General features: G+C 44.3%; 1 protein-coding gene across 1 annotated transcript in view; it reads left to right on the forward strand.

Moving 5' to 3' along the window:
- Positions 1-9,677: 9,677 nt before the first annotated feature.
- ZBTB8A (zinc finger and BTB domain containing 8A) overlaps positions 9,678-12,167 on the forward strand; it is a 60,615-nt gene continuing 58,125 nt past the window's right edge. The window contains exon 1 of the mRNA XM_070384799.1: positions 9,678-10,042. The gene's annotated coding sequence lies outside the window, so the exon portion shown is untranslated. The remainder of the gene's footprint in view (positions 10,043-12,167) is intronic.

Genomic DNA, 12,167 nt, shown 5'->3' on the forward strand with positions numbered 1-12,167 from the left:
CAAGGCAAGAATGCTGAAGTGGTTTGTCATTCCCTTCTTCAGTGGATCACGTTTTATCAGAACTCACTACCATGACCTGTCCATCTTGGGCGGCCCTACACAGTATGGCTCATAGTTTCATTGAGTTAGACAAGGCTGTGGTCCATGTGATCAATTTGATCACAATCTGTGATTGTGGTTTTCATTCTGTCTGCCCTCTGATGGATGAGGATAAGAGGCTTCTGGAAGCTTCCTGATGGGAGGGACTGGCTGTGGGAAAAACTGGGTGGGAAAGGCCATGCTCAGTAAATCTTTATCCAGTTTTCTGCTGATGGGTAAGGCTGTGTTCCCTCCCTGTAGTTTGGCCGTAGGAGTAATGGTGACCTCCTCCAAAAGGACTTATGCCAGCATACCTCGTCTCCCAGGACTGCTGCAGTCAGTGTTCCTAACCCTATGCAGGCCACTGTTGATCCATGCCTCTGCAGGAGACTCCTGAGCCCTCACAGGCAAGTCTGTCTCAGTCTCTCGTGAGGTCACTGCTCCTTTCTCCTGGGTCCTAGTGCACACAAGGTTTGTTTTTGCCCCTCAAGAGTCTCTGTTTCCCCAGTCCTGTGGGAGTTCTGTAATCAAATCCCACTGGCCTTCAAAGTCAAATTCCCTGGGGTTTCTCAGTCCCTTTCTTGGACCCCCGGGTTGGGAAATCTGTTGTGGGCACTATAACTTTTGCAACAGTGCAAGGACTTCTTTGGTATAATTGTTCTCTAGTTTGTGGGTCACCTGCTTGGCGGCTCTATGTTGGGGCTAATGGCGACCTCCTCTAAGAGGACTTATGCCACACACTGCACCTCCCAGGACCGCTGCTGCCAAAGCCCCTGTCCCCAGGTCAGTAGGTGCCCAATATGCCACTACAGAAGAGCAGAGAATTAGCTCCAGAAGGAATGAAAAGGCTGAGCCAAAGCAGAAACAATGCTCAGTTGTGGATGCGTCTGGTGGTGAAAGTAAAGTCCAATGCTGTGAAATAATATCGCATAGGAACCTGGAATGTTAGGTCCGTGAATCAAGGTAAACTGGAAGTGGTCAAACAGGAGATGGCAAGAGTGAATATCAACATTTTAGGGATCAATGAACTAAAATGGATGAGAATGGGAGAATTTAATTTAGATGACCATTATATCTACTACTGTGGGCAAGAATGCCTCAGAAGAAATGGAGTAGACCTTCTAGTCAACAAAAGAGTCTGAAATGCAGTATTTGGGTACAATCTCAAAATCAACAGAATGATCTCAGTTCATTTCCAAGGCAAACCATTCAAGTAATCCAAGTCTCTGCCCCAACCACTAATCTGAAGAAGCTGAAGCTGGATGGTTCTATGAAGACCTACAAGACTTTCTAGAATTAACACCAAAAAAAAAAAAGTCCTTTTCTTCATAGAGGACTGGACTGCAAAAGTGGAAAGTCAAGAGATACTTGGCATAACAGGCAAGTTTGGCCTTGGAGTACAAAACGAAGAAGGGCAAAGGCTAACAGAGTTTTGCCAAGAGAACACACTAGTCATAGCAAACATCTTCTTCCAACAACACAAGAGATGATGACTCTACACATGGACATCACTTGATGGTCAGTATCAAAATCAGATTGATCATATTCTTTGCAGTCGAAGATGAAGAAGTTCTATACAGTTAGCAAAAACAAGACAGGGAGCTGATTGTGGCTCAGATCATGAACTCCTTATTGTCAAATTCAGATTCTTAAATTGAAGAAAGTAGGGAAAACCACTAGGCCATTCAGGTATGGCCTAAATCAAATCCCTTATTATATAGTGAAAGGGACAAATAGATTCAAGGGATTAGATCTGATAGACAGAGGGCCTGAAGAACTATGGACAGAAGTTGGTAACATTGTACAGGAGGCAGTGATCAAAACCATCTCCAAGAAAAAGAAATGCAAAAAGGCAAAATGGTTGTCTGAGGAGCTCTTACAAATAGCTAAGAAAAGAAGACAAGCAAAAGGAAAAGGAGAAAAGGAAAGATGTGTCTATCTGAATCAGAGTTCCAAAGAATAGCAAGGAGAGATAAGAAAACCTTCCTTAAGTGAACAATGCAAATAGAGGAAAACAATAGAATGGGAAAGACTAGAGTTCTCTTCAAGCAAATTAGAGATACTAAGGGAACATTTCATGCAAAGATGGGCACAATAAAGGACAGAAATGGTACGGACCTAACAGAAGCAGAAGATAGTAAGAAGAGCTGGCAAGAATACACTGAAGAACTAAACAAAAGAGCTCTTAACAACCCAGATAACCATGATGGTGTGATCACTCACCTAGAGCCAGACATCCTGCAAGTGTGAAATCAAGTGGGCCTTAGGAAGCATCACTACAAACAAAGCTAGTGGAGGTGATGGAATTCCAGTTGAGCTATTTCAAATCCTAAAAGATGATGCTGTGAAAGTGCTGCTCTCAATATGCCAGCAAATTTGGAAAACTCATCAGTGGCCATAGGACTAGAAAAGGTCAGTTTTCATTCCAATCCCAAAGAAAGGCAATGCCAAGAATGTTCAAACTACCACAAAATTGCACTCATTTCACATGCTAGCAAGGTCATGTTCAAAATTCTTCAAGCTAGGTTTCAACAGTATGTGAACCAAGAACTTCCAGATGTTCAAGCTGGATTTAGAAAAGGCAGAGGAACCAGAGATCAAATCATCAAAATCCAATGGATCATAGAAAAAGCAAGGGAATTTCAGAAAAACATCTAATTTTGCTTCATTGACTATGCTAAAGTCTTTGACTTTGTGGGTCACAACAAACTGTGGAAAATTCTGAAAGATGGGAATACCAGACCACCTTACCTGCCTCCTGAGAAAACTGTATGCAGGTCATGAAGCAATAGTTAGAACCAGACATGGAACAATGGACTTGATTCCAAATTGGGAAAGGAGTACATCAAGGCTGAATATTATCACTCGGCTTATTTAACTTTTATGCAGAGTACTTCATAAAAAATGCCAGGCTGGATGAATCACAAGCTGGAATCAAGATCATCAGGAAAAATATCAATGACCTGAGATATGCAGATGACACCACAGTTATGGCAGAAAGTGAAGAGGAACTGAAGAGCCTCTTGATGAAGGTGAAAGAGGAGAGGGAAAAAGCTGGCTTAAAACTCAACATTGAAAAAACAAAGATCATGGCATTCAGTCCCATACCTTCATGGCAAATACACAGGGAAACAAAGGAAGCAGTGACAGACTTTATTTTCCTGGGTTCCCAAATCACTCCAGATGGAGACTTTAAAAGGTGAAATTAAAAGATGCTTGCTCCTTGAAAGAAAAGCTATGACAAACCTAGACAGTGTATTAAAAAGCAAAGACATTACTTTGCCAACAAAGGTCTGTATAGTCGGAGCTATGGTTTTTCCAATAGTCATGTATGGATGTCAGAGTTGGACCAAAAGGAAAGCTGAGCCCTGAAGAACTGATGCTTTTGAACTGTGGTGTTGGAGAAGACTCTTGAGAATCACTTGGACAGCAAGGAGGTCCAACCAGTCCATCCTAAAGGAAATCAGTCCTGAATATTTATTGGAAGGACTGATGCTGAAGCTGGACCTTCAACACTTTGGCCACCATTCAAATGCCAACTCATTGGAAAAGACCCTGATGTTGGGAAAGAGTGAAGGCAGGAGGAAAAGGGGATGACAGAGGATGAGATGACTGGATGGCATCACTGACTCAATGGACAAGAGTTTGAGCAAGCTCCAGGAGATGCTGAAGGACAGGGAAGCCTGGTGTGCTGCAGTCAAAGGGGTTGTTAGAGTCGGACACGACTGAGTAACTGAACAAGTCTTGCAGCAGAGTGGAACAAGAAAGTTGGTGGAAACATAAGATGCCTCTTAAAGCTCCTGCTCAGAGCTATAAATAAATAAAACATAAAATAATATGATAGTAAATAATAAAATTGTATAGCATAGGAAACTATATTCAATATCCTATAGTAAACTATGATGGAAATGAATTTTTAAAATGACAGAAGCAAATCCTAATTTAACTGTAAATACAATGAATACGATTGCATTAAATTCAAAACTAAAAGGCCCAGACTCTCAGACCAGTTAAAAATCCAACAATATGGTTTACCAAGGCATATTATTTTTTTAAAAAAGGAATGGTTTAAAATAAGATAGAAAAATCTATGACAGGTATTTTTGAACTAAAAGAATCCAGAAGAAGTAATCCCTAATATCCAATGTAATAGATTTAAGGAAAAAAAGATTGTAAGAGACAAAAGATATTATGACATATGGAACACAGAATAGAGAATAGATGAAAGAAGTGATTAATTATTGCCTTGTGACCAGTTTCAGAAATAAGGATTGTATTAGCTATACCCATTTTCTTTCTTGATTACAGAAAATCATATTATGACTGTGCAGATAAGATATGAACATTTCCTAGGGATTGATGAAGTTCCTGATGAAACACTGAGTATTCCCTTTCACAGACAAGGTGAGAAACTTTTTTCCTATAATGACAAGTGAGTTATATTAAGTGGGAACATTTCATTGCTATTGGTGTTTGTTTAAGTATGGAAAGGTTGTATGAATAACTAGTATACAAAATGTGTATTGGTTCACTACTTTCCAATCCCCTTCTAGTGTGCCTTCCTCTACTGCATAGGCTGGAATGCTGAAGACTACATTTCTGACTCCCCTGAAGCTATATAGTTCAAACAGATGCATCCACATGAGTCTGGAAAGGAGGAAATGAGAAATGTGAGGCAGAAGATATGCCCATGGGTAGATCAGCTCTTCTTGCATGCAGTCTGAAGGCACTTGGTTCTTCTGGGGCAGCTCTGGCAGTGACTGCCATTTCTACTTCTAATGTCATAGTATCAGGAAGCGGCAGCACTGACAGTTCTATGACTATAGCCAGGTGATGTAGCTGGCAGTTTCCCCTGGTTATGAATGTTCTAAACTTTCAGCAACTAAACATGATTCCCTGGACCACCTAGAGATTCACCAGCCATCTAATGTTGTCTAATAATGTCCCTTCTGTTTAAACTACCCAGAGTGGATTCTATTCTCTACAAGTAACAATATTGATTATAGACTATTATTGGTCTTTCACTACTTTTTCTCCCTTTCTTCTTTGAGCTATACATATTACTATCTTATTTAACGGACTTCCCTGGTAGCTCAGCTGGTAATGAATCTGCCTGCAATGCAGGAGACCCCAGTTCGATTCCTGGGTTGAGAAGATTTCCTTGGAGAAAGGCTAGGATACCCACTCCAGTATTCTTGCCCGGAAAATTTCATAAATAGAGGAGCCTGGTGAGTTACAGTCCATGGGATCACAAAGGGTTGGACACAACTGAATGACTCACACACAACACACACAGAGTAGCCTGCAGACTAGAGCCACTTCCTATGCTGAGCCCTGAGGAAACTCAGGGTGTGAAAATATAGGATGCTGACTGCAGATAGCTGTGGTGAATATTAAAGGAATAATTTCAGTTAGCCCAGACTCTTGCATCTTCCCATATATAGAAAAGCACTAAATTCCTTAACGTGACATATCTGGTTTCTTTAATTAACAGTAATCTTTTGATGTTTCTGACTACCTGCCCTTTGTTAGAAAACTCCTATATATCTTAGCTCTTCCTCTTCCCTCCTCGAGGCAGTTTCTCAGAGTTATCTGAAATGCTGTCTTCTGGGTTGCAGTCCTCATTTTTCCCCCACATGAAACTTGAGACTCATGTTGTGCATTTTTTAAAGTCAGCATTAGCTCAGTAAGTAAAGAATCTGCCTGCAGTGCAGGAGACCTGGATTCGATCCCTGGTTTGGGAAGATCTCCTGGAGAAGGAATTGGCAAAGCACTCCAGTATCCTTGCCTGGAAAATCCCATGGACAGAGGAGCCTGGTGGGCTGCAGTGTATGGGGTCACACAGAGTTGGACACGACTGAGTGACTAACATACACTACAGAACTCCTCACTATCCCTTCCAGGTCGGGACATACAGTTTTGAGGGCATTTTCCCTCTGTGGTCCCTTTTGCCTAGCAAAGCAATAAAGTCTGTTCTTTTATACTTTACCCAACATTTTGTCTCTGAGGTTCAACTCAGTACCAGGGTATAGAGGCCGAACTTTGACTACACCAGCCTAGATACTAGATCTGTGAATGAAGAAACCTCCAGATGATTCCAGTTTCAAGCAGTTCAAATCACTCTCAGCCACAAGAGTCTTCCCAGTTAGACTCCAGACATTGTGGAACAGAGACAAGCCATCTCTGCTGTGACTAGTCAAATTCTTGACCCATGGAATCCATGAGCATAATCAAAGTCTTTTGATGTATGCCTCGAAGTTTGGGCTGGCATGTAACACAGAAATAGTAATTGGAATATCACTTTTGTGACCAAATCTCTCAAGAACTGCCTATTCTCACCATCTCAATTTCTCCATCCGCACATAGTCCGATCATCTGGAATTTGCTCCCTTAAATCAAGCTTAACAGTCGTCTCTGAAATTAATGATTTCCAAGTTGTTAAGTCTAATAGATATTTTCTCTTGGACTGTGAAGAGATGTATTGAACACTACTGTTCAGTTCTTCCTTCTTGAATTACTCTCTTCTAGTTTTTACAGTACCACACTATCCCACATCTCTTCCTTTCACTCTAGTCAATTCTTAAGACTCAATCACAGTTTCACTTTCCTCTAGCCAGCCACTAGATGATGAAGTTGGTGATGTTTGGTTCTGAGTTTCTCCTCTTCTTACTTCATAGGCTCTCTCTCTATTATATCTATGGTTTTAATTCCCATCTATCTATACAAGAGGGAAGACATTTTACCTCCAACAATTTCATCTGTTGTAAAAAGCTATATGGCTATATGTCCAAATGCTTTTTCATATTTTGTACCAGGTAGGGTTCTTAGTTGCAAGGCCAGTCAAGACTGGCCTTGACTGATTTAAACAGAAGTGAATCATTAAAAGTCCATAGATTCACAGGAAGAGCAAAGCACAGGGGTTGGAGCCTATGTTAACCAGGCAGAAACAACAGCCATGTCATACCATAAGAACTGGCCTGGTGAGGATACCAACATTTCTCCATGGCAGCTGGCCCCACTGATAGCACTGGTACTGGACACCTTGGAGATACTGTCTTGCTGCAACTGTCACCACGGCTAGAAAAGATTGTTTGAGTTTTCCTGCTTCTTACAACTCCCTCTTCAAAGTCCCTGGAGGGTGCATCTGACTATCAAAGTGTAGACCATGTCCATTGTCTTAACCACAAAAGATTCTGGGAAAGCAAACCACTGGCATTTCCAGATTTTGTTGCAGATGGCCAATTCAACCTCCCACCAATTGCTCATTATGTAAGGAATTCTCCAACTATATAAAAGAGTTTCAGAAGCTAGAGGGGGAAGTTGAGGGAAAAAACTCTTACTATTTCTTCCTTGGCCTTTGTGTGGATCAAAATAAACTGTGGAGAATTCTGAAAGCGATGGGAATACCAGATCACCTGACCTGCCTCTTGAGAAACCTATAGCAGGTCAGGAAGCAACAGTTAGAACTGGACATGGAACAACAGACTGGTTCCAAATAGGAAAAGGAGTACGTCAAGGCTGTATATTGTCACCCTGCTTATTTAACTTCTATGCAGAGTACATCATGAGAAACTCTGGGTTGGAAGAAGCACAAGCTAGAATCAAGATTGCTGGGAGAAATATCAATAACCTCAGGTATGCAGATGATACCACCTTTATGGCAGAAAGTGAAGAGGAACTAAAAAGCCTCTTGATGAAAGTGAAAGAGGAGAGTGAAAAAGTTGGCTTAAAGCTCAACATTCAGAAAACAAAGATCATGGCATCTGGTCCCATCACTTCCTGGGAAATAGATGGGGAAACAGTGGAAACAGTGTCAGACTTTATTTTTTGGGACTCCAAAATCACTGCAGATGGTGATTGCAGCCATGAAATTAAAAGACGCTTACTCCTTGGAAGGAAAGTTATGACCAACCTAGATAGCATATTAAAAAGCAGAGACATTACTTTGCCAACAAAGGTCCATCTAGTCAAGGCTATGGTTTTTCCAGTGGTCATGTATGGATATGAGAATTGGACTGTAAAGAAAGCTGAGTGCTGAAGAATTGATGCTTTTGAACTGTGGTGCTGGAGAAGACTCTTGAGAGTCCCTTGGACTGAAAGGAGATCCAACCAGTCTATCCTAAATGAGAGCAGTCCTGGGTGTTCATTGGAAGGACTGATGCTGAAGCTGAAACTCCAATACTTTGGCCACCTCATGGGAAGAGTTGACTCATTGGAAAAGACCCTGATGCTGTGAGGGATTGGGGGCAGGAGGAGAAGGGGAAGACAGAGGATGAGATGGCTGGATGGCATCACTGACTCAATGGACATAAGTTGGGGTAAACTCCTGGAGTTGGTGATGGACAGGGAGGCCTGGCGTGCTGTGATTCATGGGGTCACAAAGAGTTGGACACAACTGAGCGACTGAACTGAACTGAACTGATTTCTTCCTTGCAACAAAGAGTTTGTCACTAATCTGATGTGCTCTGCTGAGGACCAAGTTTGTAGAACTCTTTTGCATGTTTCAATTAAAGCTAAAAAAAAAACAAAAAATCTTTTGCTGTAACAATGTCCAGGTCTTTCTAGGAGAATTATCAATGGGGATGCTAGTAAAATAGTCTGAGTACATTCAACATTCCTGATACCTAATGGTTTTCAAACACAGTTTTAATGATCTGTGCAGAATGATGTGAGGAAATGGAACTAAATAGCAAAATAACTGGAGAGTAATACGAGGTGACATTAAGAGATAGTTGTGTTTTGTATCCTATGAACTGTAGCTTGCCAGGCTCCCCTGTCCATGAGATTGCCTAGGCAAGAATACTGGAGTGGGTTGTCATTTCTTTCTCCAGGGTATCTTCCCCACCCAGGGATCAAAACTACATCCCCTGCATTGGTAGGCATATTCTTTACCACGGTGCCACTAAGGAAGCCCTTCTAGTAGAGAATATGGTCCTCAAAGCACATAATTAATTATGATGAAACCAAAGTAACAAACTTTGTCCACTATAACTGAATATGACATAAAAGAGAAGTCCATCAAAGACTAAATATTTTGAAATTCTGAGTCTTGTTTTACTATATCAGAACTTTTCAGTACTTTACTCCAACATAAGGAACTAGAAAACTAATTTATAAAATTGTTTCTATAGTAACAATGAAAATTCAGTGATTATAAAGATTTTAGCAAGTACATAATCTGATGCCTGACTCTGAATATTAGGGACATAAATATGTCAGAAGACTGACTTGATCTACAATGAATTTTTGTATTTGAAAACACAAAATCTGCTATTCTTACTAGTTTTTTATTTTCTTTGAACTTAACCAAGAATTATTTTCTCTTATCTCAGCTTCTTGGGTTAGCCTCTTCAAAGAAAATGCAATGCTTGTGACCTGTAGAGATTTAGAAAAGGTATCCCCGACTAAAATGAGTGCCTCAATAAAAGGAAAAATTCTGTACAGATCTCTTCCATTTGACGCTGCTAAACTTAAGTACAATAATGTCACATGTACTTATACAGTAATTGTGGGCACGCCTAAGTCCCTCCCTCTTTCCTAAACCAAATTCCCCAGATCCTAGAAATCCAGCCCTTCTGCCCTCCGGAGGCGCCTTTCCCAACGTAAAGTACAATTTAAAATTTAAGCTCCTGACTAAATAATGATTCCGTAGTCAACTGCTCGGGGATCTGGGCACCCCAGTGCCTCTGGAGCGTGCAGCGGGGTGTAGGGAAGGGCAGGGGGAGTGGGCGAAGCTGCTGGTTGGTGCCTGAAATCTGTGCGTTGCCCCTTTAATTGTGTCCCCAGCCCTCGGGCGTTTCTGTCCAACGCCCACGTCAGCAAATACCTTTTGTTTCTCTCACGTTGGGGCTACTTGTTTTGGGGCGCAAAGGAACGGCTTCGAAAGGGGGAATTTCCCCCGCCGAGAACCGGGAATCTTCCCCCCAGCCCGCGCGCGCGACCCGCCGTTGCGCCGCGGCCCGCGGTAAGTGGCTGCGCGCCGCGCGGGCGGAGGGCGGGCGGGGCGTCGGGGCAGCCTCGCACGGGCCCGCAAGCCTCGCTGCGGGCGGCGGCGCGGGCGAAGGCGCCGCGGGCTTTGCTCCCCGGGCGGGGGCGGCGGGATACGGCCCGGGCGCTGCGCCCCCAGACGTCCCCGGGCTGGGAGAGCGGCGGGAGGCGCAGAGGCGAGCGGGCGCCATTTGCAGCCCCGGGCGCAGCGGCGGTGGCGCGCCGGCTCTGAGGGGCTGGAGACGGTCACAAAGGAGGCGCGGCCGGGCGGCCGGCGCCGAGGACCTGGCCTGGCGGCGGTGGCCGGCGAGGAGAGGCGGGCGGCGGCGGGGCGCACCGGTTCCCGGACTGCGCGGCCGCCGCGCCCGCCCTGCCGCCCGGCCCTGTCCGCCTGCGCGCCCGGGAGGGGCTGCGGGACAATGGCCGCGCCGTCGCCGCCCGCGCCCGCCCGACCGCCCCCGCCGAGCGCCGCGCCCGCCTGGCCGCCCGGCCCAGCCCGGCCGTGGCGCGGGGAAAGGCGGGAAGGCGCGCGGAGCCTCCTGGCGGCGGTGGCGGGAAGGCGGCGCGGGGCCGGTGCCGGGCGTGTCTGGAGCCGTCGGGCGCCGCAGACTCCCGGAGGGTCGGCGGCCGGCGGGGCTCGGGCTGCGCGGCCAGTGATGGGTGGCCCGCCGGAAGGGGCGGCCAAGGTCTGGGGCTTGTCACTTGCGGCCAGGAGTCCGAGTTTCTCCGTACATCTTCCATCCTTTGGTTTTATATCGTGACGCGACAGATCCGGGCTTAGAACCCAAGCAGACTTACTATACCTAACTAATATTGTGCTGTAATTACTGTTTTATGACGGACTCACACATATGCACCTTCTGCCTATGTAGACGGCATCTTTTGTAAGTTAATAGCGGTTTGACACCTTCGCCTTCAAATGCGCTTATTTATTATTGATTGTGCCAGTAGCCAGGTTCTGTATCTTGCAAAGGCGGTTCTCCCCACCCCCCCACCCCGGCCCCGGCTTTCGTTTTTCTTTTTAAATTAAAATATAGTAGACATATAACCTTATGTTAGGCTTAGTCCAAAATGGGTTTGCAAGCGGTAGATTCTCACCTATTGGGCTTTTAAACTACACACGTCAGTATTACTTCTGTTCTTAATAAGCATTTATATTTGCAGAACTTTAGTAAATGGAGTGCTTTCGCCTATATGAATTGTTTCACTTTTTTTCACATAAAACAACCATCCAGTCAGGCCGGTGGTTTTTCCACTTTCTAGGTGGGGAAACGCATTAAGCATTTAAATGTTAAGCCAAGAGGTGAACAGTGGCAGGCTTCCAGCGCCCTTGCCTCCTGTTCTTGCTCTTCATTTCCTCCTGAAGTCACCTCCAGAGTCTTTAAGTAAGCAAGTCATATCGTTCCCATGCTCTTAAAAACCTTAACCGATCTTATCAGAAACAAGTCTAAAATCCTCAGCAGAATAAACCTCAGGCTCAAAACTTCCTCTCTAATCTTCCCCGAGTCTCAGATAAGGCTTGAGTTTGTGGGACCCCTGGAGCAAGAGCCCTTCACTGAAGGGCTGTCAGGCAGACTATAACCAGGAATCAGATACCTTTAGTCCTGGGAGTCCCCCTGGCCACACAAATGGTAAATGGGAAGTGAGAATCTAACCTGCCACCCTCGGCCAAATGGGCATGTTTGGGTTAGACTGTGAAATATTAGACCGAGGCATCATGAGTACCTTGGCTTCTTTCAAGTTGTGAATTCCCCATGAAAGAGAGCAGCCTGCCAGAACTTATCTTGCAGCCTTGAAATCACCAGCTCTGCTCTTGATGATGATTTGAGCCCCCAAACTTTGTCAGATAGGGTAATACTTGATTCATCCTGTATCATTTAAATCTTATTTTCTAGATAAAATGGAATTTATGTCTAATAGGCTCAACCTTTTCAGTGACCTGTTTATAATAATTAAAGAATTTGGTGCGAGTGTTTTGATCCCCTTGAGGAAAGTTCTTGTCACTTTTTTGCTTAGAATTGGTCAATGGCTCCTCATCCTCAGTGGCTCCCCGTCTTAATCAGACCAAAAGCCCAAGGCCCTAAAGAGTCTACCAAGTCCTA

The sequence above is a fragment of the Bos mutus genome, chromosome 2, assembly GCF_027580195.1.
Source record: "Bos mutus isolate GX-2022 chromosome 2, NWIPB_WYAK_1.1, whole genome shotgun sequence".
Lineage (NCBI taxonomy): Eukaryota > Metazoa > Chordata > Mammalia > Artiodactyla > Bovidae > Bos > Bos mutus.